At 42.7% G+C, this 19,238-nt stretch overlaps 1 long non-coding RNA gene and 1 other non-coding gene across 2 annotated transcripts; both read right to left on the bottom strand.

Annotated features, from left to right (window-relative positions):
* Window positions 1–13,133: 13,133 nt before the first annotated feature.
* On the bottom strand, window positions 13,134–13,240 carry LOC118485998. The gene has a single exon (XR_004877855.1). It is a non-coding gene; the product is annotated as a small nucleolar RNA R71 (small nucleolar RNA).
* Window positions 13,241–16,414: 3,174 nt separating this feature from the next.
* LOC110938826 lies at window positions 16,415–18,306 on the bottom strand. The gene is made up of 3 exons (XR_002591724.2): window positions 18,073–18,306; window positions 16,831–16,911; window positions 16,415–16,527 (listed from the first exon to the last, which is right to left on the bottom strand). It is a non-coding gene; the product is annotated as an uncharacterized LOC110938826 (long non-coding RNA).
* Window positions 18,307–19,238: the final 932 nt, after the last annotated feature.

Consider the following 19,238-nt stretch of genomic DNA (forward strand, 5'->3'; position numbering starts at 1 on the left):
GCGCTCCCCATGAACGCCAAAATTTGGAGGACGAGTTTTGGAACATAAAGCAGAATGATGGAGATAACGCTGCCTTGACTGCACGCTTTAAACAGCTCAGCATCATCTGTCCCGATCAGGTCAAGACGTCAGACATGGCCATCAAGAAGTATATTCGAGCCCTACCCGATTGTGTTGCCGATTTCGTTCATGCCGCCAAGCCATCATCGATTGAAGAGGCCTACCTGCTTGCCGCTGAGATCAATGACAAGCGGGTAAAGTCTGGTTTCTGGGATAAGCATACCAAGTCTCTGCACCAAGCCACCGCCATGTCAACCGTCGACACCACCATTGCTCAACCCTCCAAGTCATCAAGAAGAAAGAAGAGGCACAACAACAACAGCTCCAACAACAAGAACTGTGTTGTAACAACGACTGCTGCCCCTCTGCAGGCCGTACCGGCTCAACAGCAGTCGCACCATCGACAAGCTCCAGTGTTCAATGCGCCCCCAGCTAAGCGCGGTTACACAGGTCCCCACCCACTCTGCCCGACATGCTCATACCATCATCCGGTGGGAATCGCCTGTCGTTTCTGCGCCCACTGCAACCTCTACGGGCATTTCACTGCGAACTGTCGTTATGGTCCCCGTCAAGCCCCAGTTCAAGCCGCCGCTCATCAAGCTCTACTTCCAGCCCCTCAAGGCCAACCTGCAGCTCAAGCACCCGCGGTCAATGCTCGAGTCTGCTTTGCATGTGGTGACCCAACCACTTTGCAAACATGTGCCCGAACAGGGTTGTGAAACAAGAACCCCAGCAGCAGCAGCAGCCTCAGCACCAACAGCAAGCAGCCCGTGCTAGAACCTTTAACATCAACGCCCGTCAAGCCCAGACTGACAACAACGTGGTTAATGGTACGTTCCTTGTGAATGGTATTTATGCATCATGTTTGTTTGATACTGGAGCCGATAACTGCTTTGTGTCGTTTGAATTCGAAAAGCTCCTTAGTCGTAAGCGTTCTTATCTCCCCTCGTCATTCGGAGTCGAAGTTGCTACTGGAAGAACCGTCGCTGTTAACTCTGTTCTTCGTGATTGTACCCTAGAGCTCAACAATCACATCTTTCCGATCGACCTTATTCCGATGCAACTCGAAAGTTTTGACGTCATAGTAGGCATGGACTTTCTTCGCGAAAACCATGCTGAAGTTGTGTGCTTTGAAAAGATGATTCGATTCTTGCTCGCGAATGGTGATCTGTTGTGTGTATACAGCTTCGAAGGGTCTTAAACTTATGTCATGCGTCCAAGCTAGCAAGTATCTCCGCAAGGAATACAGCGCTTTCTTGGCCAACATTGTAGTAGCGGAGAAGGAAAAGAAAAAGAAGGTTGAGGGCAAAGACGTCCCAGTGGTTCGTGAATTTCCTCAGGTATTCCCTGATGATCTTCCTGGATTACCGCCAAGTCGGGATATCGACTTTTGTATCGACCTCATTCCTGGAGCTAACCCTGTTGCCAAAGCCCCTTACCGACTCGCGCCATCCGAAATGAGGGAACTCTCAAACCAACTCCAGGAGTTACTTGAAAAAGGCTTCATTCGCCCGAGCACCTCTCCTTGGGGCGCGCCAGTCCTCTTCGTCAAAAAGAAGGATGGGTCGTTCAGGATGTGCATCGACTATCGGGAATTGAATAAGCTGACCATCAAGAACCGTTACCCTTTGCCTCGAATCGACGACTTATTTGATCAGCTGCAAGGTGCCAAGTGTTTCTCGAAGAACGATCTACGTTCAGCCTATCATCAGTTGCGCATACAAGAGGAAGATATACCTAAAACAGCCTTTCGCACTCGATACGGCCACTATGAGTTCGTTGTTATGCCTTTTGGTCTAACCAACGCGCCCGCGGTTTTTATAGATCTGATGAATCGCGTGTGTAAGCCTTATCTTGACCGTTTCGTCATCGTGTTCATCGACGATGTCGTGATTTATTCCAAGTCGAAAGCCAAACACGCGCAACATCTACGTTTGGTTCTCGAGTTACTCCAGGGAAACCTACTCTACGCCAAGTTATCCAAGTGCGAATTCGGGTTGGAGGAGGTTCAGTTTCTGGGTCACATTGTGAATAGTCAGGGTATTCATGTCGATCCCGCGAAGATTGAAGCAGTTAAAAGCTGGATTACGCCTAAGAACCCGTCTGAAGTCCGATCATTTCTTGGATTAGTGGGTTATTATCGACGATTTATCGAAGGGTTCTCTAAGATCGCTGTGCCGCTTACCGCTCTTACTCATAAAGACAGGTCTTTTGTTTGGGGAACTGAACAAGAGTCTGCTTTTCAAACCCTTAAGCGCAAACTCTGCAATGCTCCCGTTCTCACGTTGCCGGACGGAAACGACGATTTCATTGTCTACTGTGATGCTTCCAACCTTGGTCTTGGCTGTGTCCTCATGCAACGAGACAAGGTTATAGCTTACGTATCTCGTCAGCTCAAAATCCACGAGAAGAACTATACAACCCACGATCTCGAGCTAGGCGCAGTGGTTTTTGCATTGAAGATTTGGCGACACTACCTGTATGGTACCAAGTGTACGATCTTCACCGATCACAGGAGTTTACAACACATCTTTAATCAGAAAGAACTTAACATGCGTCAACGCCGATGGGTAGAACTTCTTAACGATTACAACTGTGAGATTCGTTATCACCCAGGCAAGGCAAATGTCGTTGCCGACGCACTCAGCAGACGGAGTTATTTGCTCAGTATTCACAATACCCAAGCCCAGCACGACCTCGAAGCTCTCATCCGCGAAGCTCAGCATGCTTGTTTTAACGAACATACCTTGAAGAAGGAGAGAATCTATCACGATGGAGCTCAGCTTGTAAGCAATGCAGATGGGATCTTCTATTATCTAGACCGAATTTGGATCCCTAAGCGAACCGATTTGTGAAAGATTATAATGAACGAAGCCCACAAGTCCCGATACTCTATTCATCCCGGTGCCGATAAAATGTACCAGGACCTTCGTTACAAGTACTGGTGGCTGGGTATGAAACGGGATATCGCCCTCTATGTTGGAAGTTGCCTGACTTGTGCAAGAGTTAAGGCTGAACATCAACGACCTTCCGGCTTACTCGAACAACCTCCAATTCCCATATGGAAGTGGGAGAGTATAGCTATGGATTTCATAACCAAACTTCCACCCACGCCATCAGGTCACGACAGCATTTGGGTTATAGTAGATCGTCTGACCAAATCAGCCCACTTTCTGCCTATACGGGAAGACTACAAGGTAGAACGACTAGCCCGAATCTTCACCGACGAGATTATTTGTAATCATGGTACACCTCGTGACATCATTTCAGACCGTGACGCTCGGTTTACTTCGCGATTGTGGGAAACGTTTCAAGCGGCCCGTGGTACGTCGCTTAACCTGAGTACTGCATTCCATCCTCAAACCGACAGACAGACTGAGAGAACGATCCGTACTCTTAAAGACATGCTCCGCGCGTGTGTCATAGACTTCGGTGGTAGTTGGAACAAATACCTACCGTTAGTTGAATTCTCGTACAACAACAGCTATCATGCCAGCATACAAATGGCACCATTCGAGGCTTTATATGGAAGACGATGTCGATCGCCCATTGTATGGCACGAGATCGGTCATTCGCAATTAACCGGTCCCGAGTTACTACAAGAAACGACTGACAAAATCCTCCAGATTCGCGACAACTTGGCAAAGGCCAGGGATAGACAGAAAAGTTACGCCGATAGAAGACGCAAGCCCCTTGAATTTGACGTTGGCGACTACGTACTCCTAAAGGTATCACCTTGGAAGGGTGCAGTCAGATTCGGCAAGAAAGGGAAACTAGCGCCTCGATACGTTGGACCTTTTAAGATACTGGAAAGGATCAGAAAAGTCGCCTACAAACTCGAACTACCGGAAGAACTCAGTAACGTCCACCCGACTTTCCATGTGTCGAACCTCCGAAAATGCCTAGCTGACCATGATTTGATTGTACCTCTCGATGATCTTCAGGTCAACGAAACACTACACTTCGTGGAAAAGCCTGTCGAAATCATGGATCGCCAAACCAAGCAACTTAGACGCTCACGCATCCCTATCGTGAAAGTCCGATGGGAAGGCAAACGAGGCGCGGAGTTCTCTTGGGAACTCGAAAGCGACATGAAGGCCAAGTACCCGCAGTTGTTCAAATGAAGATCTGAAGCGTCAAATTGGTAATTCACGGTGCTGTGCAGCTTCAAGCCTAATTTCGGGACGAAATTCCCTAAATAAGGGGAGGCTGTAACACCCCGTGTTTTCGAATGTCAAAGTCAAAGTCAAAGTCCAAGTCAACTTTGACTTTCTTTGACTGTAATTAGTCTATTTATGCTTTATTTGTATTATGTGGAGTAAGTGTTGTAATCAGAAGGAATCGAAGTAATCGAATGTTTTAACGCGAACCGACTTACGACTGTGAATAGTAGGAAGTAACAATGCGATAAAGTTAACTAATCAGTAATCAAACCAATCTAACTATCATCGAAATCGAATCTTGAATTACGCGAACTTTGGTTGTTGTTATACGTGTGTGTGTTCCTTATGTGTTACCTGTGCATGTTTACTTTATGTTTTGTGTGGTGATCAATCGAAACTCGAATCGAAACTCGAAACTCAAACCGAATGCAATCAAAATCGAACTACGACAAATGGTATCGTTAGGATAGGGTGTATTATAGATGATTGTATGTTAGATATAGTAGTTGGGACTGAAAGTAATTTGAATAGGAAACTCTATCGTACTTGTATCGTCTTCAATCGAAATCGAAATATCGAAAATCGTCGCACCGAACACTCGAACCAGGCTGCTATTCGATCAGGCTGTCAGCCGATCGAACAGCCCAGCCGATCGAACGGACTGTTCGATCGAGCAGGCTGTCCGATCGGTTTTGGAGCCTATAAATAGGGCTGTCATTGTCACTCTTTACCACTTTTGGAAAGCTCTGACCGACCAGCCCGTGCTCCTCTTCTTTTCTCAGATTTCTTCCGATTCCGGTAAGTTTCCATCCTAAATCTTGTACTTTCTTGATCAAAACATGCTCCTACACCTTTCTATCTTTCAATTTTTGATTTCTAACCGTGAAATCACCAAGATCTAGGCATTCTTGGGTGATGTCATCATGGTGTTTTTCAAGAACACCATGTTTTGGCTTCAATCCACCATGAATAGCTCGGATCTAACCGATTTCCACAGAAACAAGCTAAGATCTATCGGAGATCTGAACATTTACATGCTGTGAAGGATTGAAAGAAGGATTTCAACTTTCTTTCAACTCTTTTACACTCAATGCCTTCCAAACCGGTAGAAACGGAGCTTGATCTAACTCATTAATCATTCCAATTGTTGTGTGATTCAAGATCCGGATTCTATCTACGAGGTTCACCGACTTCGGGTTTAACGTCAAACCACCATTCTGAACCGTTCACTGCCCGGATTTGGGTGATTCCTGTCCGAGCAGGAGAAACAAGTAAGAACGAAGGTTCCCTGATTAAGCTCGTTGTCAAACTACCTCAATATAACGTCAATTAATCAGAACAGTCAAATGTTAGACGGACAGGCCGACCAGGTCAGGGTGCTGGCCGAACGGTTAGGCTGTTCTAACGAACAGCCCAACCGATCGGACATGTCAGCCGATTGACCGGGCCAGCCGATTGACTAGCATATGGCCCCACAACTTAGCAATTTCATAAAGTATAGTATTGAACGAGGTACTGTTCGATCGAACAGTTGTTCGTCAACATTACTCCTCGGATCATGAGATACTATGCTTCAACACTTAGTCGATTTTCAATTCGTTTGTTGTATAGGAATGCCACTCGATGGAGCATGCTATTCGATCGAGTGACATCCTGATGAGGACTACTACTGAAGTCCTAACTGATCGGATATGCCAGCCGATCAAACGGATTGTCCGATCGATCGACCTGAAAGGTAAGAACACTTCAGTATTCTCAAATGCTATAACGAAAACTTCAAAAGGACAAGCCATCATACACAAACATATCCTTCACAAAGGAAGAAACCATCCACTCGAACAGCCCAACCGATCGAGCCTACCGGCCGATTGAACAGGCTGTCCGAACGGATTGTCCAGCCAAACGAACAACCCACTCGATCGAACCAACTGATCGATCGACCAGGCTGTTCGACCCACTTACACTTGTTTCCACTTTGGGTGTTATTCATCATTATACTATCGAACTGTTCAGGCTAACCCTACTCCCAAGCGCTCCCTTCAATCCATCAATCAATCGCTGTGAGTATACTTGATCCCCTTTTGCTTTTGGCACTTTTGGGTGTTACATACGTTACTTTTCAAAACCACTATCGAACACACTACTCAATTGTTTGAACGCTAACCGAATTGCATGTATTACGTGACTAAATGAATGCTTGTTGATTGTGTTTACACGTGGAATGTTGTCTACCTGCCTTAACGACGTAGTACTATAGTTTGGACTCAGCACCCGTTCACACGGTGGTTGTTAAGGACAATTACTTGCATGGATTACGGTGGTAATCATGTATTGCGAACTGTCTCGGACAGTCAACCCGCAGTCACTGGTATCGATAGGTCCATGTCGATAATTAACATGCTTCGTTTTCCTCTGTGTACGTGCTGGTTATGCGTAAACTATTTCGAACTCTATATGCTGTTATCAAACTTGTATGCTTACCTTTACATTATGTGTATTGACTTTATTTTAATGTATGTGACAGGTGTTTAAGATGTTTGCTTGTAGGAAAGTGAGGCTAGAATAAAGCTCTAGAGGCCCCCAACAAATAGTTGTCTGTTAGGAAAAAGCAACTAGAGCATAGTTGTCTGTAGATCTTGTCAGGCTGGGTCTTTAGGAGCATTTGAACAATATTTATTTGTTTCCATTTAAAATCTGAGTTGTCGGAATAGAATATTTGACTAGTTGTTATCTGTAATAATTTATTTGTTATTTGGGACATGGTATGGGACGTGTTAATTTAAACTGAATAGTGATGATAATTGTTATGGAAACTTCTGGACAATCTGTTTCGCTCAGTGCCATGCCCCGATGATTCCACCATCAGTTGGGGTGTGACAATTTCGCTCGAATCTTCGTTGGTTCCATAATTATGTTGAGATCAATATTGGTAGGGGGGCCTCTTTTATTGCTCTCGTTCCCAAAGTCAACGACCCGGTGTCTCTCAACAATTGTAGGCCCATCAACTTGGTAGGTGTGACACTCTGGGTTTTCCCGAACATATATCTTGTTGTGACAATGTGTGTGTATATATATTATTAAAGGAAAGTTGTGTTTTATCTTGATGTTCTATGTGATCCTTGCACTAATTTATGTATATGTAGTATATATATGTGTAAATATGTATTAGTGAGCCGAGACCCCTCCCTTGCATACTGTATTAGTGAGCCGAGACCCCTCCCTTGCATACTATGGGCTGCCAACCTACCTACCCAGCCCAACAACACAAGGACCCGACTCGAGACCACTCGGTCTCGAGTGAACAGTAAATAGTTTGGCCGCAAACCCTTTGAGCCCCACTCGAATCCCTTGTAGGGTGCACCACCCAAACCAAGTATAAAAACCCATCATCCACCTTTCCCTTACACTCTCACACATCATCCTACACACACTCTCTCCCTCACTAAAACCCTAGAACCACAAACCTCCACTCCTTTCTCTCGGAACAAACCGGTGACAACAAGGACTCTCGGTTCAAGCTCGGGATCATCATTCGGAAGCTCACTCATCGACCCTTCATACCCTCACACTTCGAGTATCTACCCGGTTAGTGTTTTAATGTGTATTAGGTGTTATATGTGTACTAGGTGTTATGTGGATGAGATACATGCTTAGTCCCTTTGATTTTGATTGATTTAGTGAGTAAAAATGAGGAAATACATGAAGATTGTTGTTTACCTATGATGAAGATGCTTATTTGTTGAAATGAGGCATATGGATTTGATGGTTATCATACTAGCCTGACTTTTGTGAAATATAGAAAAGAATAAATGTCATGCATATGCAACACTAGAGATTTTGTTAGTGTGTTCATAAATCAAGGAATGATCTATTGTTTGAGTCCATATTAAAAGATGGAAACCCTAAAAATGATGAACTGTTTGAATGCACTATGAACATGATATGAAGATTTAAATTGTGTGTTTTGATCTGTTTTGAATGAAGTTTAGACAAGAAAACATGTTTTTGCATTTTGGTTGGATAGTACATATTATCATGAAAACAAAATTCTATTGGAGAAGTACACTGTACAACCGTTTTAGGATCAGCAGATGTTGGAGTCGAGACCCTTGGTCTCGACTCGAGACCATCAAAAATGGCAACTCGAGACCAACCAGCACATCCTATGTACTCGAGACCTATGAAGTTGCGACTCGAGATCTCCTGATCTTGACTCGAGACTGAACTCGAGATCTCCAAGGCTGCCACTCATTTTAAACACCACTCGAGAATGGAGGTTGCGACTCGAGACCAGCCCTCCACAACTCGAGACCCCTTGGTTGCGACTCGAGACCGCATGTTCTCGAGTCGAGACCACCTTGTCTCGACTGGGCTGCTTACTTTAGTTATTGGGCCACAAGGTGATTTGTTTGGGCTGCCTGTTTAACTGGACTATGTGTTAGTTGTTACTGTTTGACTGATCAAAGAGTAGAGCGGGCCCAATAACTCAACATGTAACTGTATGCATGCTATGTGTTAGCTATGTGTAGAATATACGTTATATTCTTGTAACCAAACCTGACCTATACCGGTAACCATGTTAGGACGTGGTGACCAGCATACTTAACCAAGAAAACTAAACTGCCGAGCAACCCAAGGTGAGTTCACAACTTTTAAAGCATGCGGTCCCGGTGGTTTGGGAAAACGAAACTTAAAACAACGCAATCCCTTGTAAGGGATACAAACTTATTTTCTCCCCTTGTGCGGGACTCTTAGTTAATTACTGTTTATACGGAATGCAACGAGCAACACTAAACGACACTCTATCACTCAAGTCCCTACTACTTAATACCGATTAGTCGCGGGGGCCAGGCGAACGGGTTATTAGTTGATAGCGCTATTTAGGTCTTACCAGCCTCACACCGTGCCTGTAGAGGATCGGTCGTGAACTAATGTACTCTGGCAAACCGTCAATGATGATAGAACATTGACAACGGGGCACTGCGGAAACGTACGGTTACCTAGTCTTCGGTATTTGGAAAATAGTTTAGTCGCTTACTTATGGGGTACCTCCCCATGGCATGTATAAACGGATAAATTAACTGGTGAAACAAGATTTTGGTAATCAAAAACTGGACAACTCGTGAACTCGCCAACATTTTTGTTGATACCCTACTGCATGCTTTGCAGGTACCCAGTGACTCAGGAGCTTGCTACTTGAGGGATGTGGAGTGGTCGTCTAACCCATGCGTTGGGTCCTAAATAAACTTGAACTATGAACTTTGTTTTAAACTGTTTTTGTCTATGCTTCCGCTACTTACCTAAGCTACTATTTGAACTTAAAACTTTTGAACTTTGTTTATGATATTTGCTAACCCTGTGGTTGGTGAGTATTACTTATGTTATTAATTAAATTGCTCAATATAATTGGTGGCTGGATCCTGGTCAGTCACGCCCCCAAGCGGTGGTACTCCGCATGTGGATTTTGGGGGTGTGACAGATTGGTATCAGAGCCTTTAGTTATAGTGAACTTGGTTTTAAAAAGGGAATCTTTTTGAGAAAAACCAGACTATAACCTGTGACTCGTGACGACACTACACTCCAAGTGCAAGACTCAACGCATTAGACCTCATAGCTCGGACTAGTGTTTACTTACTTGCTTACTTTATGCTTTATGTTCTGCTATACGTACTAGTGTGCCTAGTTAGATAGATACACCTCCCTCTTCTATCTCATTCTCGCTACATTACGACGTCACACTCATACTATGTTTTCTGGTGATGAAGACAATGAGTGGACGCGGAAGAGGAAATGTCAACATGACTCAGGCTTAGTTCACTAACCTGATCAACACGGTGGCTGCAGCTTTCGTAGCTCACCCTGGAGGTAAACTCGTTATTTTAGGATGTTTAGGTCCTACCCTCGTATCGTCTTTTCACCCCTAAACCTATTCGCTTCGCTTCTCACAACAGATCAGCTTGCGCCTGCGCAACCACGTGTTTGTACTTTCAAAACTTTCATGGATTGCATGCCTCCCCCTTTCAATGGCACAGAGGGTGCCATAGGTCTTCTACACTGGATTGAGAAGGCCGAAGCTGTCTTTGCTGTCTGCGAGTGTCCCCCTGCTAATTGGGTGAAGTATGCTACTGGTACGCTTGAAGGAAACACGCTTTCCTGGTGGAAGGCGCAAATTCAGATGTTTGGTTTGGAAACTACTAATGCTACCGCGTGGGAAGATTTCAAGGACATGATTAAGGAAGAGTATTGTCACAGGGATGACATCCACAAGCTCGAGAATGAGTACTTTGAGCTCAAGATGGTTGGATCAGAGATCGAGACACACACCAAACAGTCCAACGAATATGCTGCTGATGTGTGCAAAATGCAACATATAAATTACATCAAATTAGGCATAAAACTAACCCTTTTTAAGTACTAATGTTGGAAAAAGAGTGTTTTTGTCTTCCTTTTGTATTTTCAGGATGAAATGAGCTCAAATTCACAAAAGAAGCAAAAAGACAGCTAAATCTAACATAAATACAAGAAAAGGAACAAAAGTGGATTGCCCGACCCCTCAACGGCATCCTCCCAAGCAGAAAAGCGAAGTCAGAAGACTGAACACGCCCCGTGCTCAGCCAGCACGGGGCCATGCCCAAGAAGCAGCAGAAAAGACAAACCTATAGAAGCTTCTATTGTCCACCACGGGGCCGTGTCCAGTGAGCACGGGGGCGTGGCGAAAGTACAGCAGGGGCCTTAATTGTAATTGCGAATTACAATTAATGAAGAGAGAGAGTGTCAGACGGGCACGGGGGCGTGTCCAGCGGACACGGGGCCGTGCCCAGCCTTCTGTTCAGCCTATAAATAGGAGTGCTTGGTTTCATTTCAACTCATCCCTTGGCACACCACCTCTCTCACACTTCATCCACCACCCACCACCACCATAACACCATCATCCACCACCATCATCCATTATCCATCATAGAGTGTGTGAGTCGTCTCGGGATCCAAGATTAATCGTAAGAATTCTTGACAATCAAGGCCATGTTTGCCTAAGTCTCTTACATCACTTGGTGAAGACAAGTGTTTAGTATAATACTTTTTATTTTTTATCTTTTGCACTTTTTATTTGGTTTTGTATTAATGACTTTAATAACTAGTTACTTATGTTGAAGGTGATCTTTCCTTATCGTTTGTCCGTGGTGTCTTGGCATTATTTTACTATCTATATAATAAAAGATTTTCACCATTCATATCTCCACGGTCTATATGGAGGTATGTTGGCTACCTGGTCGGGGGTTAAGGGAACGGTTTGGTAAGGGTCTTGCCCTTGTTCAGCGTTTAGAGGTCCTGCAAGGGACCTGGGTCAAATTTAGTAGGATCTCCTTCAATGCCCATAGGTATTGGATGGCGGGGATCCAAACTCTTTGACCCCCTCATAAGTTAACTACTATTAATACTATAACCCGACTATTTAGGACTGTATCCCTGCTGACTTAGACTACTTAGCCGAGGGTAACGCCACCGCCAAAAGCGGGGCCTACCATAATTTGCATTAATAACTTAATTCATTATCTTCCAATAATCCAACCCTTTAGGATTGTATCCTTGCTGACTCAAACTACTGGGTTGAGGGTAACGTTGCCTTCAAAAGAGGGGCCTACTACAATAACTAAGATAATCTCTTAAACAAGTGCAAAAGTGCGAAAATAATCAAAGGTTATACTAATACACGAGTCGGATCTAAGTGATTCATCTTGTCTATCTGTTTTTATTTTATTTTATTTTTCAGCATTTAGTTAGTTTTTGTTTTCTTAGTTTAAAAACTTTTTCTAACTTTTGATTTGATTAGACGTTGAGGATAAACCGGTACTAAAAGCTCTTGTGTCCTTGGACGACCTCGGTATCTTACCAACACTATACTACGTCCACGATGGGTGCACTTGCCCATATATGTGTTTAGTGTTAGTAATATCGTGTTTTATAAATTTAAAACTTGGCTAAAAGTGTAAAAAGGGCTTAAAATATACATCTAAATTATATACACACCGACACACATCAAGTTTTTGGCCCCGTTGCCGGGGACACAAGGATTTTAAGAAAGTTAGGAATCAACGGCCTAATCATATTTTTATTTTTCTTTTTAATTTTTTTAGGATTTTCTTAAGTTTTCAGTTTCTGCAGAGCTCAGCACAGGCCGTGCCTGGTCGGACACGGGCCGTGCCCAGCATCGTTACTGGCAGTTTTTAGTTTTCCAAGTTACAGAAGGCTGACCACGGGGCCGTGTCGGTGCAACACGGGGTCGTGTCCAACTTTCCAGTAACTGGGATCTGGAAAACAATCACTGTAACTCCGACCACGGGCCGTGTTCGCTGAGCACGGGGCCGTGGTGAACCTTCTGACCAGCATTCTTTTCTGTTTTTATTGTAGGACTTGGAACCAGACACCATCCTACGTAGTGTATGAGCTCCAGTTCTAATAAGGACATAAAAGAACCTCTAGAAGAACCCGAACGCTTTCTCAGAAAAAGACTAAAAGTTAAAAACCAAGAGAAAGTTTCGGGGAATCCACCTATGGCGGACCAACGTACCCTCATGGATTATCTACGACCCACCTTAGGTAACCTAGGCGCCGCTATCAATGCACCGAATGTTGAAGCCAATAACTTCGAACTTCAGCCGGATTTGATACAAATGCTCCAAAACTCCGCAACCTTCCATGGGCTTGCGGACGAGGATCCCCATCTACATATTACTAATTTCTTAGAAATATGTGATACTTTTCGGATCAATGGAGCATCAAATGACGCCATCCGCCTCCGAATGTTTCCTTTTTCACTAAAAGACCGAGCAAAAGCTTGGCTCAACGCCCTCCCAGCTGGATGAACTAGCCCAAAAATTTCTATATAAGTATTTCCCTCCCGCTAAAACGGCTAAATTAATGACTGAAATTAATACATATTCACAAGAGGACGGGGAATCCTTATATGAAACTTGGGAAAGGTTCAAGGAACTATTACGCAAGTGTCCACATCATGGCCTTGCGATATGGCAACAAGTATCCACTTTCTATAATGGATTGTTGCCACACACAAGGCAGACACTTGACTCTAGCTCCGGGGGACTTTTAGGTAATCGCCGCCCGCATGAAATATATAACCAAATTGACGAAATTGCTCAAACCAATTTTCAGTGGCACACCCCCCGAGGCAATAAATCTATTGCCCCGGGCGCCCATAAGGTTGATGAAAGCACTTCTTTACAAGCCCAAATCGAGGCCCTTTCTTCAAAAATAAAAAAATTAGAAATGACAAAAACAGTCTCGGTTATGGCTTGTGAAGGGTGTGGTGGGCCACATGAAAATTGGAGTTGTATGAAAGAAACGGAAGATCAACAAGAGTCGGTAAGCTACATTGATAATAGACCTAGGCCGTCGGGTCCTCCAACGGGCACCTACAACCAAGGATGGCGAAGCCACCCAAACCTTGGTGGGAGAGAGCCTGGCAATAGTAGTAACCAACAAACCCAACGAACAAACTTTCAACAACCAAGAAATGAGTCACAAAATTTCACTCAACAACAAGGTGGACGAGAAAGGCTTGAAGATACCGTATCTCGCCTCATCTCCGACACTGAAAAGAAAAACTCGGAAAGGTTTCTACAATTAGAATCAAATTTTAGAAATCAACAAGCTAGTATTCAAAACATAGAAAAACAATTAAATCAACTAGCTCAAAATTTTTCCGAGAGACCACAAGGTGCATTACCAAGCAATACCGAAACAAACCCAAAAGCGCAAGTTCATCTCATCACGTTACGAAACCGCACCGTGGTGCCTGCGGAGGCGCCACCGCCGACAGAAGAAACTGTACCCCCGCCTCTGCAGGAGAAGAACTCCCCTCCGTCATCAGAGCCTACCAAGGCTCCTCGAGTTCCGTACCCCGGTAGGTTAATTCGTCAAAAGACCAATGAGCAATTCGCAAAATTCGAAAATCTATTAAAACAATTGCATGTCAATATTCCTTTTATTGATGTCCTAACCCAAATGCCCAACTACTCTAAGTTCATGAGAGGCTTCCTCACTCATAAAAAGAAAATTGAAACATTGCAATTAGTTAACTTAGGCGAAGAATGCTCTGCTCTCGTACTCAACAAACTTCCCCAAAAGAAAATCGATCCCAGAAGCTTCACGATTCCCTGCTCAATCGGGGACTCCCCCGTTTGTAATGCACTAGCCAATCTTGGGGCTAGCATTAACCTCATGCCCTCATCTATGTTTAAAAGACTCGGCCTAGGAACAACGAGTCCTACAAAAATGAGCATACAACTTGCTGATCGATCCGTCAAATTCCCGCAAGGTGTCATCGAAAATATCCTGGTAAAGATAAGCAAATTCGTCTATCCGGCCGACTTTGTCATACTCGATATGGAGGAAGACACCGAGGTCCCCCTCAGACTAAGGAGACCATTTCTTGCCACTGCACAAGCAGTGGTAGATATGAATGATGGAACGATCACCTTGAGGTACGGGGATGATGAAGTAAAATTCGGAGTTGGGAAGAGAATAGAAGACGACGACCCGGTCAACTACATGAAGGTTGTTGATTCGAGTTTGGATGCGGCTCTCCGACGGTGTAACATGGGATGCCAAACATCCCACTCAGAAAATATATAACCTCACATTGGCTCTAGCCAAGGACCCTTATAAACGTGGCGCTCCACGGAGGCATTCCGCGGAACTATCCTTAGTTTAGTTTAATCTTTTAGTTTTAATTTTGCAGGAATAAAACACACTCATGGTGGTAAAGGATGAAAAGGGGAACGAGAAAAATGGCCCCATGCACAAGAACAAGGCAACCCGACATAAATTTCTCTATAACAGAAGGCTCAACACGGGCCGTGTCCAACCAACACGGCCCCGTGCTGAACCCCTGCAGAAAAATGCCCAGTTCAGGTAACTGGACACGGGCCGTGTTCACCAGACACGCCCCCGTGTCCAGGCTTCTGTCTCAATTATTTAATTTTTGTTACTGGCACTTGAACACGGGGCCATGTCCAGACTGCCAGTAACATAAATCTTTGCTTTTTAACACCACAGTACACATCCAATCAACCTAAAAATTTATTTTTGGGACACATTGAGGACAATGTGTAATTTAAGTGTGGGGGGGGGGGGAAGCTAAAACTTTGAAATTTTGCAAGTCCTATTAACAAGCCTTACACAAAACTCTATTGGACCCGCTAATCACCCCAAATTTTTTTCAAAAACTTTTCGTTTTTTTTACTTGTCTTGGTTTAATTTGGGAATAACAAGTTCTAAAAAAGTTATATTTTTATAAATTTACAACCGATAGCGTCGTGATAAAAAGAACCAACATAAGAAAATTATGAAACAGCATGACAAGCTTAGTTAAAATTTGATTATATATACTTGATCACATAAAAACCCATTCCCACAAAAGTGAGTTTTGAGCCTTTATTGAGCATACAAATTTACATCTTTAGACTAAATGCTCATTTTTCGTTTCTTGTGTGAATAGCCGCTTGGTTCTTACAACTCTAGAACTTGCCACGACGATTCATTCCCGGTCCTTACCAACTTAAACCCAAGTAAGTAAATGATGGAGGCATTAGGACTAACCATTTTTTTTCTACACCATTATTTTTCAATTTTTTTTACCACCTAGCCAAAATCCCCCTAGTTAACCCCTTTGAGCCTAAACCTTTCATTTCTTTACCCTAAAACCCTTTTTACCCACCAAAAACCCTTTTTATTTTCACCCTTTATTTTAGTAACAAGCTCTGTTTTTCGTGTGACAAAAAAAAATGAAGTTAGAAATAAACAAACAAAGCTATTAAAACAAAAAGCTTGTTTGGAGAAATACTTCGAAATAAAAAGTCACTAAAAAATGTTTACGAAAACCGACGCTTTTTATGCTTTTCGCCCTTTTACTAACCACTAACCCAACCACCCACCTTTAGCCCAAGCCTAACCCTTCACCCAAAAAAGCCATCTTGATATTTTCAAAGGTATATAGTTAAAAAGGAGGAGGATTGATTGCTTGGCAAGCTTATGGTAGGAATAAGTTCCATGACGCTCTCGAGTGATTCACTAAAAATACACCTTCGGCCGAGTGTTGAGTGATCCCCCGTGAGGTATGTGAACTTGTATATAAATGAAATTTTAAAAAAGGCATGCTATGCCCTAATTAGTAATTTATCCTATGAAACGTTCTAAATAAATCATAACGAATAGGATTGTAAATAAATAAAAATAAAACCCAAAAAGATCCTACTAGATTCCGGGCATCTTTATTAAAATCGTCAACCTGCAATACATGTTAAAGCATAGTTCAATACAAAAAGCATTGGCGAGCATACAAGTTTTGGATATAAATATAGATAAGAAAGCATTTTAATCAACTTCGCATGCGTAACTAATATACTATATTAATGTAAACATTTCACGCGATCTACAATTTATAACACATATGATTTGCAAGTATAACACGTAAGGTTAAGGTAAACACATAAGACAACAAGTATAACACGTAAGTTGTATGAATGATTTTTAAGTACATGTATTGCATCCCAAAGGTAATAAAGCGTAAAAAGGGATCGAGTATGCTCACTTTGGTTGCGTTTAGAGATTCCTTGAAATAACGCGCGAGAGAAGGATTGGAAAATCCAAAAGAACGAACAGAGCGATTATCCTAAATATGAAATATCACACGAGAGGCGATTACTATAAGTTTAAACAAATATCCTAATATTTATGACTTGCGACTCGATTAACATTATAATTTATCTCATTAATAACTTTTAATGATATAAAAAGAAAAGGGAAAAATTGTTAACTATATATGTTATTAATATGTTTAATGGTTTATATTTCAAAAGGGAAAAGTAATTGAAATAAAAATGTTAATTACAAATTTTAGGGGTTTGATTTTATAGACAGAAAGAAAAGAAAAAGAAGAAAAAGAAAAAAAAAAGAGAACTAGAAAAGTGAAAATTTATAATCACTTATTTTATTAAATGGTTTTAATAGTTTTACTATGAAAATGAAAGAAGTAAAAAGGAAATAAGGAGAGTTTATGGATGAAAGTTGATAGAATAAAACCGTTGTTCTCCTTAAAAAAAATGAATTTATATATATTAGTAAATTAAATATTCCAAAAAAAAAAATATATAGTCGAAAACCGACCAGCACAAGCCTAGAACCGGACTCGAACCGCTGACTTCAGTATACGTGCACGTAGCCCGACCGCTGGGCTACGTGTCTAACCTGTTAGTTTACTAGTGTTTTAATTCTTATAAGTAGTGTCACTTTGACTAAATATTGATTTGCAATATAAGTTTTAAAAAGTTTTAAAAAGAAATCAGCAAGAATGTAAGGGCCATGTTTCAAACCCGCGACCTCCTGTATATGTTACACGCACCCAACCAGCCAAGCTACATCTTTTCTTGTGAATGTGTTTTGGTTTCAAGTCATTTAAACAGGTTGCTCGGTTCATCTTCTTCCTTGAATTACAACTCCCATCCAAACAGAACTTCAGCAAAGCAAAACTGAATATGTTGAGTTATCATTTTATTTCGTTTCCGTTAATTCTCAGTGGTCGTTTAAGCATAAAAATCAAAAACGAAATGACACGGTAACGCGATAAGATACCGAAACGACGCGAGCGAAATGACGTAAACCCGAACCATTGATTAATATACTAAATGGTTTTGCTTATTTTGTTACAGTTAAAAAAAAAGATTATGTAATGGATACGAACCAAACAAATTGAATGAAACAAGAATTTTTTTTTATATCAACAGGAGATAAAAAAAAAAAGAGAAGGATTTATACGAAAGGAAAAAGGGTATACCGGACGTTAAAACGATTTCATCGCGAGTTCGGGCGTCTCCGGCGAACTCCGATCTTCTTCGACTCCGGCGCGTCTCGATCTTTTCGGCGAGCTTCGGTTAAGTGAAAAGGTGTTCCATTATCAGGAGGTATAATCCATGTGAGGGTGGTGGCCGATTGGTGTATATTGTACAAGAAGGGGCTTTATATTATGAGGAGAGGTTATGGAATAAGCTGAAATTTGGTAAGGAGTGAAATAAACGGCTGATGAAAATGAACACCTTTAGGGTTTTCACTTCTTATAAATACTTAGGTTAGATGAGGTTTTAAGTGGGCTTGGGCCAAGGCCCACAAGCCTAGTCCGCATTTTAAGTGGCCCACCAGCTCCTACGAACCTTTTTTCGAACCCGAACTTTGTAAAATGTCGCATTATTTTATTTAAAGTTGAAAATACGTAAAATGGTGCCGGTAATCGATATTAGTCGCGTCCGTTTGTCGGTTGCGTTAAAAACGCGCAACGCGCGCCGCTTGTCATTTTGTTTTTTTTAATCCGTTCCGGTTTCGACTGTGGTTCTAAAATTAGAAACCAAACACGAACTTAATAAAAACAGAAAATCACGGAAATACGAGGCGTTACACCAGAAATTCAGAGCCATGTGACCTTAGCCAACCTCAATACCATTCAGCCAGTCGTCCATCTTGCTCACAAACTCACTGATCAGGTCGTGGAACAGGGCAAGTTGCCCAAAAGGATCAGTGCTACTGATGGAACTTCTGGTGATAACAAGCGTAAGTGGGAAGGAAACCAAAGCAAGGATGCTAACCCCACTCAGGCCCCAACTCAGCAAAGGAAAACTGAAAGCAACAAAGGCCCTCAGCAACAGGGTGGCTATCGAGGGAACTACCCTAAGTGTAACAAGTGTAACCGACACCACAATGGGGCTTGTAGCAAAGGTCAGTGCCAGCGGTGCAACAAGTTGGGGCATGAAGCCAAAGATTGTAGGAGTCAGTTTCCGGCTAGGCAGAATCAGCAACAACCACAACAACAACAGCAGCCAAGGAACAACCGTGGATGCTACAGGTGTGGAGCGACGGGGCACATACGCAGGGATTGCCCTGAACTGAACCAGAACCGCAACAACAATCAGGGTGCTGGGAACAACGATCAAAACAACAATAATGCTAGGA

Source organism: Helianthus annuus, chromosome 13 (assembly GCF_002127325.2).
Source record: "Helianthus annuus cultivar XRQ/B chromosome 13, HanXRQr2.0-SUNRISE, whole genome shotgun sequence".
NCBI classification, from domain to species: domain Eukaryota; kingdom Viridiplantae; phylum Streptophyta; class Magnoliopsida; order Asterales; family Asteraceae; genus Helianthus; species Helianthus annuus.